This window comes from Brassica napus, chromosome C9 (assembly GCF_020379485.1).
Source record: "Brassica napus cultivar Da-Ae chromosome C9, Da-Ae, whole genome shotgun sequence".
NCBI lineage: Eukaryota > Viridiplantae > Streptophyta > Magnoliopsida > Brassicales > Brassicaceae > Brassica > Brassica napus.
Window position 1 is genome coordinate 32,437,634 of NC_063452.1, and position 16,273 is coordinate 32,453,906.

Sequence of the window (16,273 nt, forward strand, 5' to 3'; positions counted from 1 at the left end):
GATATTCCATTTTTTCCGATCTTCGTAATTATCTTCAAAATTTCGTATTTATCCGCGGAAACTTGACATTTATCTTTCCTTGCGAACCATTTGGTTAAGAAATTGTAAGTGGGTTTCGAGTCACGTCTTAGGTCTCTTTGGGCCGTTTTTTGACTCGAAACGTTTATTACGGCTTCTTTCGATAAAAACAAACTTTCCGCGGTTTTTATCGTAAAGTTCGATTGATGACTTCAAATGACGAGAAACATGAAATGGGTTGTCTACGGTCTTCGGGAGATAGCATTAAAGAGTAGACGAGAATGCATGGATTCGTGTCATATCGATTTTTAAGAAAGCACGGTCGCTACGTAGCGACCGAGCCGTGTACGTGCTCGGTCGCAATGTAGCGACCGAGCTGCTACATAGCGACCGAGCTTCGGTGAGAGCTCGGTCGCTACGTAGCGACCAAAATTTGTACGTGCTCGGTCGCTACGTAGCGATCGAGCTTTGGGGAGAGCTCGATCGCTACGTAGCGACCGAGCTTCGGTGAGAGCTCGGTTAGCGACCGAGCCGTGTACGTGCTTGGTCGCTACGTAGCGACCAGCTTTTGCGCTGGTTGCTACGCGGCAACTTTGTTCGAGTGTTTCTCCGATTTTTCGTGAATGTGTTTTCTCCGCAAGATTCTCGTAAAAATAAATATTTTTCTAAGATTTATTTTTCGTAAAAACGTTCATGCCGATTTTTACGGACTTTCAGACATTGATTCCATCGTGACCGATTTTGACCCCAACAGTTAGTCCCCCAACTCGTTAGAACCATGAGCTTCTAGCATGAGGTTTTAGCGAGTGGCTTGGGAAGTTAGGTGAGTTAGGCGGAATTAATGGTCAAAAAGGTTCGTGGTAGGTGGTCTTCCCGCTCTTCTAAGAGTAGAACGCGATAAGATTGGGGCTGCCTTATGACGGCTGCCTACGTACCCTTGTTGAAGGGATCAAGCCTTTCGTAGTTCGTCTTGGAGTTAAGGTTCTTATGACTTGTTTTCCTGCGAGACCTTTACGGTCTAGTTTTTATGTAGCGGTTATCAGGCGTGTTGCTTCCGATGGCATTTTATATGGGTGTAGAAGGAAGACTACGAGTTGTCATCTCGTAATCTAACTCTGTGTGAACTGTTATATCCGTGATCTGTTTCGAGAGTTTTCTGCAGTGTGTAAATCTTGCGGGATTTCTGAAGACGCTCGAATATTGGCAAAGAGACAAATTTTGGTATCTCGTATCAAGGTTTTTGATACTATGCCTAGAGATGTTAGAGACCAGTGCGCTGGGTTTAGGGCAAGACCTAGGTTTACTCATGGTTTTAGAGGGTGCAATGATTAATTCGACTTACGTATCCCGTTTCAGTTTCATCCTGATTCCATACCGATTTAAAGTCCGCGATAGGTTCTCGACTTATTCGACTTGTATGGTTGGAACCGAGCATCTCTCCAAGGACAATTTTTAAGCCTCCTGGAAGTGCTGACCAAAAATTTTGGGTTTCTTTTATAGCACTATTATCCTTGTGTCGGATGTACGAGAGTCATCTCCACGAGATGGCTAAGTCTGTTTAGGTCGTTAAGAGTTCGTTATGATCAGCAACAAACTTAATGGTAAAAAATACCGTTTCGAGTCTTCGCCAAGGATATGTTTTGAAAAGGTGTTAGTGCGTACGACTGTCTGGTCTTCCAAGAAAGTGTTTTTATCGAGGAAGGAAATTTCGTCGAAGAACAAATCTTCAGCCGTCTGCGACGTCTCGCGAGGCTGAAGATTTGTTATTCTTTCGTATGCCGCGTTTTGTGCTTGAAATGTTCGCGGGCTTGTAGATGTTTTGCGATGTTGCAAGGGTTTAGTCTTAGCCCTGCGTTTGAGAAACGTTCTTGTTTGATTACGGATGTTCGCAACCAAAATTGTTGTTCCTGTTTGGATGCTAATAATTTGATTTGCGATCGAGGAATTAGGACTGAGGTGTCACGTAAATTTTTTCATGGGAAGAAGCGTTTTCCTTCATAGTGCTTTGTGAAGTGTTGGCTTTCCGAGATCTATGTCATGTATTTTTTAGGATGTTTCGTATAGCTCTAGAAGCTTCGTTACGGATTTTTCCTTACATGCCGCGTATTATGGGTAAAACGTTGCGGGCTTAAACTGAATTGTGGAGCGTATTGAACTCGGTCAATTTTCGAAAAGTTTAGATCTTCCTTTAACCATTTGGTTGTTAGGACTGAGTTTCGTTACGAAGAATTTATCATATGACTTCCGACTGTAGGCTATACGATAATTATTCTCTTAATAGTCACACGACGTTTTTAGACAAATCGTAGATTATCGTTTAGCCGTTAAGTGATGGAGCTATGGTTTCTCAAATAGTTTGGTTTGGCGTGAGGGATGTGTTCACTCAGATAGCCAAGGATGTTGTAGGTCAAAGATTAGACATTGGTATTTTAACATTTAAGGTCATGTTAGTTTACGATTGTCCTTAAAGGGGATGGCAAATATTGGTTTGGACCTTTAGTGGAATGCGTAGTTGACCGAGGGCAAAAGAGCGCTTGTTAAGATTGATAGGCCAAGTTTGCCGGGGTTATCCATGCTAATATGGCCGATAGTCGTAGAAAACGATTCTCCGCTCTAGGTTTCAGTTATACGACGAATGTTTCGTTTAATGTGACCTATAGTCTTATGAAAATCGAATCTTTTTTGCCTCAGGAAGACGAAGCCCAAGAGGTTTGCTACATAACCCGTGTGGAGTCAGTGGTGGGACGACTGCCTTCTCGGATGTGACCGAGGGAAAAGAAAAGCATAAGCCAGCGAGCCGCATGGTTCTTCATAAAGCCTGTTATGTTAACTTTAGAAAGTTTCTTCGTAAGACTTGGTCTGATTGTACGAAGGGTTTTTCGCGCAAGTAACGGGGACCGGTTTTACGAAGGTTGTAGATCGGTCATATGTAAACATATGTTAAAGTAGCGTTATTTCTGTGGGTTTCACGAGAAACGTTTCTGCTGTGATTTCGATCCTAGGTGAAAGTTGCTTGGAGTTACTCATGGAGTGTTACCGAAGTTTATTTCATTACGATCTAGTCGCAGAACGTTTTCATAGGTTTTATGAAAGGATTCTCATGACACATTCGTTTCTGGAAAGAATTGGCCGACCAGAGGTGGATCTAGCCACCATCGGGAGGAAAGCGTCTCTTTGTGCACGATGCTACATCTATTCTCTAGTTTTCTTCGTCACAAATTTTTTCGATGCTTTTCCGTGACTCACTTGGTACAACGGAAACTGAAAGAAATGCTTTGGTGATTGAAGATTTCTCGTAGAAATTTTAAAACGAAACAGGCTTTCTAAAACTAGAAAGGGCTTCAATACTTTGGCTAATCGTCGAGTTTCAGTTTGATATTGGTATATGTTTTCTGTACGCATGATTGCGACAAGAAATGATGTATAGTCTTTGAGATTATGTTCATGATCGTCTGGATATGTTGCTAGCGTTTAGACGAATTTTAGATTGTCGTTTGCCTATTTGAGACGAGTATAGTATACGTACATACTCCCTTTTTTTTTATGAAAGAAAACAGTTGAACCGAAACTTTGAAGGGTTGTGTACGTTTCTTCTTCTAAGGTTTGAAATGATCAATAATCCTGGACGATTTAAAGACGATGCTTGGACTGTGATTTGGTTTGTTTCCACTTTGACCACTTGGAAAATGTCGGTTCCGAGAAAGTTGCTAGAAACGAATCGGTTTTAAGACGACGTTCATGTCTCTAGTTTTTTCTCTCTTTAGGAAGCGAGCTTGATATGCGTGGCTATCGTTTCTCGATTTTCGGAGAGTTTAGATCGGTTTGCAAGATCTGGCTGAACAGTTATGGAACGATATATCGAGACAAAAAAAATCGCCTAAGACTTAGTTCGCTAGACTATCCACCTAGGTTTTACGTTCCCTAAAAGTTCTATGGCAGTCTCAAAGGCGTTTTTATTTCTTAGTAATTTCCTACGAAAATTCCAAGTCTGATTTCAAAAATTTCAAGTCGGAAATACCTTAGTTCTCTCGAAGACGCAGTTTTGTCTCTTCTCAGTTTTGCTTTCTTATTTCCCCTTCCTCTTCTCGTGTATGTTCGCCATTTTCGATATTGGTCTTTATCCTTTAAACTTGACATTTATCTTCCGAACTTGGCTGTTATCTTCTCCTTAGATAAGACGTCAATTTTTATAAAAAGGTTCAACTTAATCGTATAGTTGAGGCGGCTAAGGTGTTAAGTTAACCGTTGCCGTTTTATACGATTAATCTGAATCCAAGCGAGAAAACAAGTCTTTGCGGTTTTTTTATCGTAAATTTTCAATGGTAACTCCAATCAAGACAAAACAAGAGACGTTTCAATCGAGATTTGAAGGAGAACACAAAGATTGAGGTAAGGGCGAGTAGGAGCAAGCGAGGGAGTTTAGACGAGTCTTACTTGTTTTTGTCGTAAAATCTCAACGGAAACTCCGATTGAGATTCCATTGTGACCGATTTTGACCCCAACATATATCTTATTTATTCTATGAAGTTTTTATACCTAACCATGTATGAGTAGTTCTCTTGTTAGATTTAAGGGTTTAAATAGGTTAGGAGGGATTAGCCCCAACTATAGATTGCTGAGTTGTAATAATCATCTTTAGAATTGTTCATTAATACCTGTGTCTAGATTAGCTACCTAGAACTTGCCCTAGGATTGATTGATAAAAGCCATAGCTAATTCTCATCCTGCAAACATTCTAATTGAACTTTGTTCTTTGCTATGAGCAAGGCGAGAGCTGATCTAGTGAGCTTAGTAAGCATTCATTCAACATGTGCATAAAGCTTGACTAGAGCGCGTCGATCGATATCATACTTGAATAATCGATCGACGGTGCAAAAGGTGTATCGATCGATACGCCCATTGGAATATCGATCGACACTTTCTATATATCAATATAACGAGAGTTGAGATCATAAATCTAGTTAATAGTCAACAAGTCAATGCTCGCAAAGGCCGAAAGACTTGTTGATCAAATAGTTGAGATTTACATTATTATGCATGCAACTCATTAGGCATCTATAGGATTATAATTCCAACTTTCCTGAATAAACACCCTAAAAACCTAAGTCTAGCTATTTCCTTTTTAATCACCAAAACCCCAAAACTTGCTATTGAACAAATACTTGTTCAATATAAAACTGCAATTACTTTCAAAGCTCTTAAAAACATCTTGCTTTACAAATCATATTAGAATCTCAAGGTTCCCTAGCTCCCTGTGAATTCGATCCCTAAATACTACAACTCGACCACTTATTTGAGAGAGTATAAATCACTCATTAGGGTAATTTGAGTGATCCTCGAAAGGGGTACGTAGGCAGCCTTTCATATGGTTCAGTCCGAAATCAGTCAAAACCTTTTTCGTATCTTTTTCTTCTTCTGTTATTGAGCTGCGACTCGACTAGGTTTAAAGTTTTAGGTTGCTAGAACCAGGTAATTCGCTGACAGCTCTTGCGTCTGAAGCTTTTATAATCTCTTGTAATGATCGCAACGCTCTTACGAGGATTCGAAATGAGATCTACCTTTTCTATAAATTTGTTTTTGTTATCTTTCCATATTTTTGCATTTATTTGGTCACTTGTCGTTGGCTCTCGCAGAGAATCCGGGACCTCAGGGAAATTTAGGGTTTCTTGACTTTCCTCCGATTACGGAAATCGATAGTGCGAATTTCGGTTCCCACAATCAGAGAAGAGAATAAACTTATCATGCATACCCATGGCACTAATGAGGTTACGACGATCGACAGCAGGCCTACGCCATCGATCGACGTCGAAACGTGAGACCACAAAGGAATTGAGGCAAGACCCTTTGCCCTAACCTATAGATTAGGAATCCGTCTCAGCCGTCAGCAACAACCCATTGATCGTCACTCGTTAAAAACATCTATCCAAAGACCATTTAAATAATAACACTGATTATGATCTAATTCCAGATGAATTTGGTATTTTCAGAGTTTCAGCAGGACGAGCACGAGGAATGGATGGGAGTCTCCTAAACGTCTCAAAGGAAGATTTTGCAGAACTTTTTGCAATGAATTGATCCAACCTCTTTTTCCAACCGCAAAATGAAGCTGCTATTTGACCATTGATTGATTGGAGACCCCTGTCGTCGATGGACGGTTTCCTCGCCAATGGACAAAGAGTTTATGATCAGAACGACAAGAGGATGTTTCATTGGGAAGCAAAGGATGAGTATGGTGTTTACAGAAATGAGCATGGATATGCACGAGCTGTAGACGGTAGAGCCATACTTGTATCCAAGGAGGATATCCGAGCTATTGTGGAAAGAGCTACACTGCACGAGCACTCTTATATCTGTCTTTTAAAACATGCAGAAGGGTACACTACGTCCATACCAGAATCAGACACGTACAACAAGCAGAAGTTGATTGAATGGTTTATGGAATCTACAAAGCTCATGCTACTATGGATGATTATGTCACCAAGAGGCTCGATGACATCGATTTCCCATTCGGCAGCAGTATAGACTGGTTGACCACTAGCATGCACGAGATAAAACAAGACCTAGCTATGCTTCAGAAACAACATGGAGTCGGAGCAAGAAAATCAAAATCGATCGATGCTCACACTCAAACATCGATCGACGCTAGCATCCAAGTATCGATCGATGCTCGATTCACATCATTCGAAGACAGGCTACAATCATTCACCTATCGGCTTGATGGTATTTGCTACCCCCTACATGATAGTATAGATGAATTGATTTCACGCCTGGACGCTTTGCAACAGGATATGGATATGATAGACCATGGATTTGACCAACTTTTACACATGGTTTATAAGTGTTTTAACTACCATTTATTATATTATAGAGTTTATTTAGTATATTTATAGGATCAGGAGTGATTTGCAAGAAAGTGATGATTTTGTAGAATTTTGGAGATATCATGAGTAAGCACCCGAGATAACCATTGAGCATGACCATCAGTCGACATTGAAGAGGAATAATCGATCGATGTTCACATCTTGATATCGATCGACAGTGAAGCACGCAAAAAGCCCGTTTGGTCTCAGCCGACTTAGAGCCCAAGTCTTCACCAATTTACAAGATTACCCTTGATGAGTTTTAACCTAATTATATAAGCTTTGCCAACATGTTAGAGGCAAAGTGTGCTTTCTTGTTTTACTGATTTCACAGCAAAACGTTTTAGGATTTTTAGTAGATTGGAGAGAAGATCCAAAGACATTTGTGATTGGAACTCTATTGATATCTATCTATTCATCTAATGCAGTTTTTATACCTAATTGATGTTATGAATTGCTTGGTCATGTCTGAGTAGTTCTCTTTGTTAGATTTAGGGTTTAAATAGGTTATGAGGGATTAGCCCCAGCTATTGATTTCTAAGTTGTGATATTCATCTTTAGGATTGTCATTAATGCATGTTTGTAGATTAGCTACCTTGAACTTGCCCTAGGAGTTGTAGACATAAGTGATAGCTTGCATCTCTGATATCACACAAATTACCCTAACGAGTGATTTATTCTCTCTCAAATAAGAGGTCGAGTTGTAGTAGTTAGGGATCGAATTCACAGGGAGCTAGGGAACCAAAGAAATCTAATATGATTTGTTAAGCAAGATGGTTTTAGAGATTTAAATGCAAATTGTAGTTTTATATTGAACAAGTATTTGTTCAATAGATCGGTTGAAGTTTTGGTGCTTAAAAGGAAATAGTTAGACTTATGATTTTTATTCAGGAAACTTGAGATTATAATCCTACAGATGCCTAATGAGTTGCATGCAGGATAATGTAAAGCTCAACAACTTGATCAACAAGTCAATCAGCTCTCGCATGTTTTGACTTGTCTATTAACTAGATCTAATGATCTCAACTCTCGTATGTCGATCACTAGAAAGTGTCGGTCGATAATCCTATTGTGATATCGATCGATACACCTTTTGCTCCGTCGATCGATTATTCAATAAGGATATCGATTGACGCGCTTCTAGTTAAGCTTTATGCGCGGGTTGAATGGTAGCTTACTAATCTCACTAGATCAGCTCTCGCCTTGCTCATAGCAAGAAACTTAGCTCAGTTAGAATGTTTTCAGGATGAGAATGAAACTCTCGCTTTTATCAATCAATCCTAGGGAAAGTTCTAGGTAGCTAATCTAGAAACATGCATTAATGAACAATCCTAATGATAATTATCACAACTCAGCAATCTATAGTGTGGGCTAATCCCTCCTAACCTATTAAAACCCTAAAATCTAATAATGGAACTACTCAGACATGGCCAAGCAATTCATAACAGCAATTAGGTAAGAAAACTTCATTAGAATAGTAAATAGATATTAATGGAGTTCCAATCACAAAATATAACTTTGAATCTTCTCTCCAATCTATCAAAATCCTAAAAACCTTTGCTGTGAAAATAATAAAACGAGAAAAGCACACTTTGCCTCTAACAAGGTGGCAAAGCTTATATCATTAGGTTAAAACTTGTCAGGGGTAATCTTGTAAAATGGTGAAGACTTGGGCTTCAAGTCGACTGTCACCAAACGGGCTTTCTGCGCGCTTCGCTGTCGATCGATATCAAGACATGAACATCGATCAATTATTCCTCTTCAATATCGACCGATGGTCGAGCTCGATGGTCATCTCGGGTGCTTCCAAAATGCTCCAAATTCATCACTTATCTCCAAATCACTCTTGATCTTATAAATATAATAAATAGACTCTATAATATAATAATTATCAGTTTAAACACCTATAAACCATGGATGAAAATGGGTCAAATCCATAGTCTATCAACTCCCCCAGACTTACCCTTTTGCTTGTCCTCAAGCAAAACAAACAGGCAGTCTCTCCGAAAGAGGTTTAAAACAGAAGGGACTCACATGATCTAAAACTTAGAATAATCACCTCTGCAATATTGCAATCCACATCAAAGAAGTTCTAATCACAAAACCACATTATACCATATCCTAGCTTAGCAACCAAATTCATCTAGCCAACAACTTAGCAAATCTTGTCTGACATTCCCCTCTACCAACCTCATTTCTTAGCATAAATAAAAGTGCAGGCTTCACCTTGGGAGTATCGATCACATGATGCAAGGATTTTTAAACAAGTATATGTACCTGCAGGTAAACATTAGTTCCTATCATCTCTCTCTACTAATTTTTTCTCTTAGTCAAAGGTCTGCTTATATGCAAGATCATTTACCAAAATTGGACAGGCTTCCATGAATCAAGCCTTAACGGTGGTTGTCACCAAGTCCTGTTCACTTCTTTTTGACATATATCCTAGGATTATTTGTGAAGCAAGCCTTAATGGTTGTAGCCATAAAATCATGTTCTAATCCTTTACCTATGGAATTCTTATGAAGCAAGCCTTAATGGTTGTAGCCACCAAGTCCTGTTCAAATTCCTTCCTGATAAATCTCTATATAGATTATCAAATATATATATATATATTTTATAATTCGAAAATAGAGAGAGAAAGGGTGATAAATCTAATCTACACAAGGTTTTATCTTCCAGACTTGTTTGAAGAATCTGATCTCATGTATACCAAACCCCAAGACAAGCAGTTGTGTCAAATTTAGTGTTGGAGGTCAGCTTTGGTTCCTTCAAAACAATCTCAGCAAGAGTGGATCAGATTGATCCACTTTAGTATCTTTAGTACTATCTGCAATTAGTAAGTCTAGAATGGTGCTAAAGAGTGGTTAGATATCAAGCAAAAATCTAAAAGTTCATAATCCCCTTCTTGACTCAATAATAACTTATTTTGAAAAACATTTTAATAAGACTAATAAGTAAATAAATATCAGTAAACCTCCCCCCATACTTAAACTACACTGTCCCCAGTGTAAATTCAGTCGGAGTTATGGTTAGAACTAAATCATAAAGACTCAATGTAACAAGTAAGAACGATATACCAAACCGGAATGGATGTCGACCGATGTAAGGATGATGATATTGGTCGCCGCAGGTAAGTCTATGTCGATCGATGTCGACAGTTTCTCGTCGGTAGATACTCACGCAATCGTCTACTTGGTTCATTTTTTTATGACCTGCAATAATTAAAAACTAACATAAATAGTATATTAATAAAAACTTAATAAATATTACCTAATAGTGGGTTGCCTCCCACTTATCGCTTTATTATAGTCATTTAGCTTGACTTTGGAGGTGATTGGGCTAGTAGTGTTGAGAACTGGGACTTGTTGGAAAATAAGTATCCATCTCTTTTTTGCGCTTGTTGAACCATGTACCAGTGAAGTCTCTCATTGCTTCATCCCCTCTGCGCCATTTTTCTTTCATTGTTGCAGTTCTGTTTTCCATCATCTGCAATCTTTCACCAAGACTCCCAAGGTTGACCTGATCTCTTCTAATTGTGGCGTAAGTGTCAGCTGAGATCTCCTCTCCATGGCAATGTGTGTCGGACATGTCTGATGTCATCTTTGGTACTAGCCGGCCTCGGTTTGTGGCGTCGTCGACCGTTGTTCGATGATGAATGTTGGTCGATTTGTTGTTGCGCCTGTCGATCGATGACGATGCTTCTGGTCGACAGGAAATGTAGCTCTGAATCTCCACCAATTCCCCTTGTATAGCTTCAATCTTGGAAGTCAAAGCACTAATGTTAAGATCCATTGGGAAATAGATGTCATCACATCTACCATCAAGCCTCTCTTCTGTAGTTTCCAGAGTTCTATAGATCCCTTCTATCAACTGATCTATTTTTTCCCTGGTGTAAAACTTTTGTTGACACTTCATCGTATGTGGGCGTGGTGGATTGTCGTCGACCGATGTTGGCATCTGGTTGTCGATCGATGTGTGGTGATGCCTGTCGATTGATGTATGTTGTCTTCTGTCGATCGATGGAGGTCGAGCAACGTCGATCGCGTGCTGAATTCTAGCTATGTCTTGCTTCATCTCCTCCATGCAAGTAGTTAGCCAACTGATACTATCATTCAATGGATAGTAGACACCATCAAATTTCATCTGGAACGCTTCTTTGTTCTTCTCTTGTTCTCCACATACTCCATAGAACATCTCAATGATCTCGTCCTTGGTGTAGATCTCTGGTACTAGTTCAGAAAGGCATATGTAGCTTGGCTCATCTCTTGAAGCTCTTTCCAGAAGTCTTCTGATATCCTTGTTGTGAACAGGAATGGTGTGTCCATCTAGATCTCTGTCGTATCTCCGATCATCTCTGTAAACTCCATACTCATCCTTCTCTTCCCAGTAGAATCGTCGGGTACCGTAGAAATCAAAGGCTCTTCTGCCGAATTCTGGCAGTCTGTCAACCGATGTTGGGACGTCAATGCCGATCGATGGTTGAGTTTTATGGCGAGATCTTTGTATGAAGCCTTTATTTATGCCACCTGCTGTGTCATAGGACTCCTTTGTAGCCTTCTGTTTTGGATTGTTGCGTTGATGCATGACCAGATTGTCTGCTACATTGGTTGTCTGAAGGATATCTGCGATATCTTCTCGAGATACGTATAGTGCGCGTCCGTCTATTGCTTTTGCGTAGCCATCTGGGTCCCTGAAAATACCAAATTTGTCTGGAGTTAGATACTGGTTATCAAATTTAACTTTTTCGCTTACAGTAGTTTTTTGGTATGGGACGGTTGTCGATCGATGTTGTATTGTTGATGTCGACCGATTGTGGACGACGGGTGTCGATCGATGGATGGATTGCCCTGTGGATCGGATGGCTGAAACGAGTTATTTCCCAAGCAGCTTCTGCTCGAATCTGATCTGTTTCATCGTGTCTTTGCATGTTGAGAAGCTCCTCATCTGTGAAACCGTCTTGTAGTTTATCTTCTACTGGTGCATAGATTGATGTTTCTACTGCAAAGCTTTCGTGGTGGTGTTCATCTGCCCAACTGCCAATCGAGTAGTCTCCTTCTCGTTCACGGTTGACTTCAGTGTCGATCTATTTGTAGTAGGCATTGTCGGTCGATGCTCGTTTTTGGTTTCGTTGATGAGGTTGAGTGTTTATCGATGGTGATCTTGTCATGTCGATCGATGTTGCACTGTGAGTATCGATCGACGCTGAGTAGTTCGTCTTGTACTCAGATCCACGGTGGCAAGCTACAATGATTCATGGATCATTGATCCTTCTGGAGATCGTCTGTGGCTTCTTGACTGAAATAGGGTCGTAGTGGGCATTAGGATCGATGAGTGTTAGACACAAATGGTTGAGTTGCAAGTTGCACACTACTCCTACTGTTGACAAGAAAGCTCTCCTAAGTAGTAGAGAAGAGTTCCAGTTTAACTTGATGTCCAAGACATGGAAATCAACTGGAACTAGGGTATTACCAATCTGCACCTCTAGGTCTCTCACAATTCCTCCTGAGTTCTTCTGGGAACAATCCACAAAAGTGAACAATTTCTGCGAAGGCTCCACCTGCAGACCCAGATGGTCTGCCATAACCCTAGGTAGGATGCTGACTGATGCTCCTGTGTCGCACAAGGCATGTGGGAACTCAATAACCTTCACCGTGGATGGTATTACAAATTGCTCAGGATCACTCTTCTTCTTCAATGGAATCCTCATCCTCATCCTCATCTTTTCTCTAGCTTCACAGAACATTCTCTTGATCTCTTCTTCTTTCTCTCTAGTTTCTCTGAAGAACATCCACAATCTGTGGGTATAATAAGCCTCTTCGAATGGCTTATGTAGAGGAATCATGAAGACTCTCTTTCGGAAATTTTCCTTTTCCTTTTCATTAGCCCCCCTCTTCAGATCCTCTCCATCATCTGAAGGGATCTTCGAGTAGGAACCCTATCCTCTTCCATAGGATCCTCTCCATCATCTGAAGGTCTCCTGGCGGTCTCAGGTGGGTTTTCAGAAGGTTCGGGTTTGGGCCTGAGTGCATTAAGACGTGCAACATATATCTTTGGCATTTGCACTCGGTAGGTAATAGGTGCTCGTCGATCGATAGGCGCTGGAGGTTGTCGATAGATGGGTGCCTCTGTTTGTCGATCGATGTGGGTGTCAGCATGTCGATCGATTCGTACGTAAACAGGGCTAGGAGGATGTGGTTGTTTTACTGCGAACTCCTCGTCAGTTAGAATCTTCATGGCATTGCAAGACGCGGTTGAGTCCGTAGGCGTCGTCGATCGATGCTCTGGAGTTCCTGTCGATCGATTTGGACTGGTGTGTGTCGATCGATGTTCGATGTATGGCGTCGATCGACACAATGCGATCCGCCGAAACTCATCAAACTTTCTACTTCGAAATCTCCTTCTTGCACCTTCTCTTCCTTCACTACCAAAAATCATCCTCAATGATGGCATTCACGTGGTGTTTCATCACATCATCCCCTACCCCTCTTGTCGAGGCTTTCTGCCTCTTGACAGCATCTCATGTCTGCACAACCTGCATCTCCAGCTTCTTCACATGAGTGCTTCAAGTTGTATTCAGGTTGGTGTAGACAAAATCAATCTTCCCATTGAACTCCACTGTCATTCGTTGCTTGTGGAAACCGAAATTCGCACTGTCGATTTTCGTTTAAATTAGGAAAATATGAGAACCCTAGTTTCCCAGAGGTCCTGGATATCTGCTAATACCACACACCAAGCAATCAGAACACGAAACGAGAACAGTAATAAAATAAGAAGTCGTAAAAAGAGCAAAAGGTGTCTTATTCCGAATTCGCGTATGAGCGTTACAACAAGGTAGAAGCCTCGGCTATGAGAGCTGTCGGCGAGACCCCTAGTTCTAACAACCTAAGACTGCAAAACCTAGTTGAGTCGCAGTTTGAAATAACAAAAACGGAAAGTTGCCTAATTCCTCTAAGTGCTAAGTTTGATGTGTAAAAGTTCTTCTTTTTCTGCCTCTTGCATAGGACTCCTTATATACTCGCTCCTAGGTCGGTTTATGCTTTTCCCCTTCTGTCCTTAAGCCGTCATAGCTTAAAAATGGATATATTCTGTTTTTCCCGATCTTCGTGATTATGTTCGAAAACTTCACATTTATCCGCGGAAACTTGACATTTATCTTTCCTTAGGAACCAAGCATAAACCGTCATACGGCTTATGGGCTTTTGGTCTAAGAAATCGCAAGTGGGCTTCGAGTTGTGTCTTAGGTCTCTTTGGGCCGTCATTGACTCGAAACGTTCATTACGGTTTCTTCGATAAAAAATGAACTTTCCACGGTTTTTATCGTAAAGTTTGATTGATGACTCCGAGTGACGAAAAACATGAAATGGTTTAGCCACGGTTTCGGTATCCCACCTTCTCTTTGCTGATGATAGCCTTTTCTTCTGTAAGGCGGAGCCCCGTGAATGTGAAGAAGTAATGAAAGTAATCAGGACATATGGTAAAGCATCTGGACAGTACATAAACTTTGACAAGTCTTCTTTACTCTTTGGTAAGAGGATTAATGCAGCCACCCGGCAAGAGATTAAAGACACACTTGGCATACACAATGATGGAGGGATGGGAAAGTACTTGAGAATCCCAGAGGATATTAGTGGCTCTAAATGTAAACTTTTTGCATTTCTAAAGGATAATCTGATGCATCGAGTCAATGGTTGGACTGGTAGGTGGCTCTCTAAAGGGGGAAAGGAAGTAATGATCAAATCCATTTTACTCGCTCTTCCGACATACGTTATGTCGACGTTTCTGCTCCCATTGGAGATCTGGGAAAACCTCGCTAGTGCCATTGCACAATTTTGGTGGAGCTCGAATCCACCAAAAAGAGGAATACACTGGGAAAAATGGGAAAATGTTTGTTTACCAAAAGAAGAGGGCGGGATAGGATTCCGATTGATTCATGAGTTCAATATAGCACTACTAGCGAAGCAACTATGGAGACTGGTCCAATACCCTGATTCACTGGTTGCCCGGGTCTTAAGGGGGAGATATTATGGGACGACCTCGCCATTAAGAGCGACCTCTAGTAGCAGCCCATCATATGTGTGGACAAGCATCTCCGCCGCAAGGAAGCTTCTACTGCTAGGGATCAGATGTAAGATTCATTCTGGTTAAGACGTCAGGGTGTGGGAGGATCTGTGGATTCCAACGACACCTGCTAGACCAGCTAGACCTGTAGCGCCTGTAATGCACTTAAATATGAGAGTCAGTGACATCATTAACCAGGAATCAAAGGAATGGGTTGCAGGATTACTAGATAATTATGTCCATCCTGAGGATATACCACTCATTCGTAGTATGGCCATAAGCTCTACTCATCGCCGTGATACTTTCTGCTGGAACTACACGAGGAATGGCCAATACACAGTCAAATCTGGATACTGGGTTGCTCAAAATCTATTGAAGCAAGAAGAGGAAAAAGAAATATTGGAGCCAAGTATCACTAAACTCCAGGCCTTTGCTTGGAAGTTGCAAGCGCCAAGGAAGATGTGCCATCTTGTATGGCAATTGTTAATGGGTCAGGTAGCAGTAACGAGGAATCTAGCAAGGCGTAATATGAGGTGCAATAATTATTGCCCAAGGTGTGGGGAAATAGAGGAATCTGTAACCCATGCAATATTTGAATGCCCTCCAGCATTGCAAGTATGGTCTTTATCGGCAACTCCTACAAGTCCACGTATATTCCCAGTGGCAAGCGTCTACACAAACATGGACTATCTTTTCTGGAGGAAAAATAATATCATTGCACCAGATCAAGACAGGGATCCTTATCTCTGGATAATATGGTATATTTGGAAGGCTCGTAATGATAAGCTTTTCAGGGGTATAAACAGAGATCCTTTGGAACTCGTTCGATATGCAGAGAGTGAATGCCAAGCCTGGTTTAATGCAAATGAGATGATACCGCCACAAGTACAGGCCAGTAATAATGAGGAAAACCAAGTCTTAAGCTTGGGTAATATCTGTCTATTAGACGGATCCTGGAAAGCTTCTGAACGTTTTAGTGGATGTGGATGGGTCTGGATGGATAGTAGGGAGAACATAAAACTTATGGGAACACGGAACTTCACTCGATGTGAATCAGCGTTGCATTCGGAGGTAGAAGCGCTGCGATGGGCGATGGAGAATATGCTTCAACACTCGCCGTGACAGAGCTTTGGAACAGACTGCAAGGAGATGATTGCAATGCTAAATGACCCCCAGGAGTGGCCAAATTTTGCGACAGAACTGGAGAAGATAGAGACGTTGAAGATTTGTTTTCCGGACTTCAAAATTAACCATGTGCCAAGAGTGCGCAATCAGTTATCTGATTTTTTAGCTAAGACTACTAGAAACTTTCGTAGGGAGTTACATTTCATTGGTTG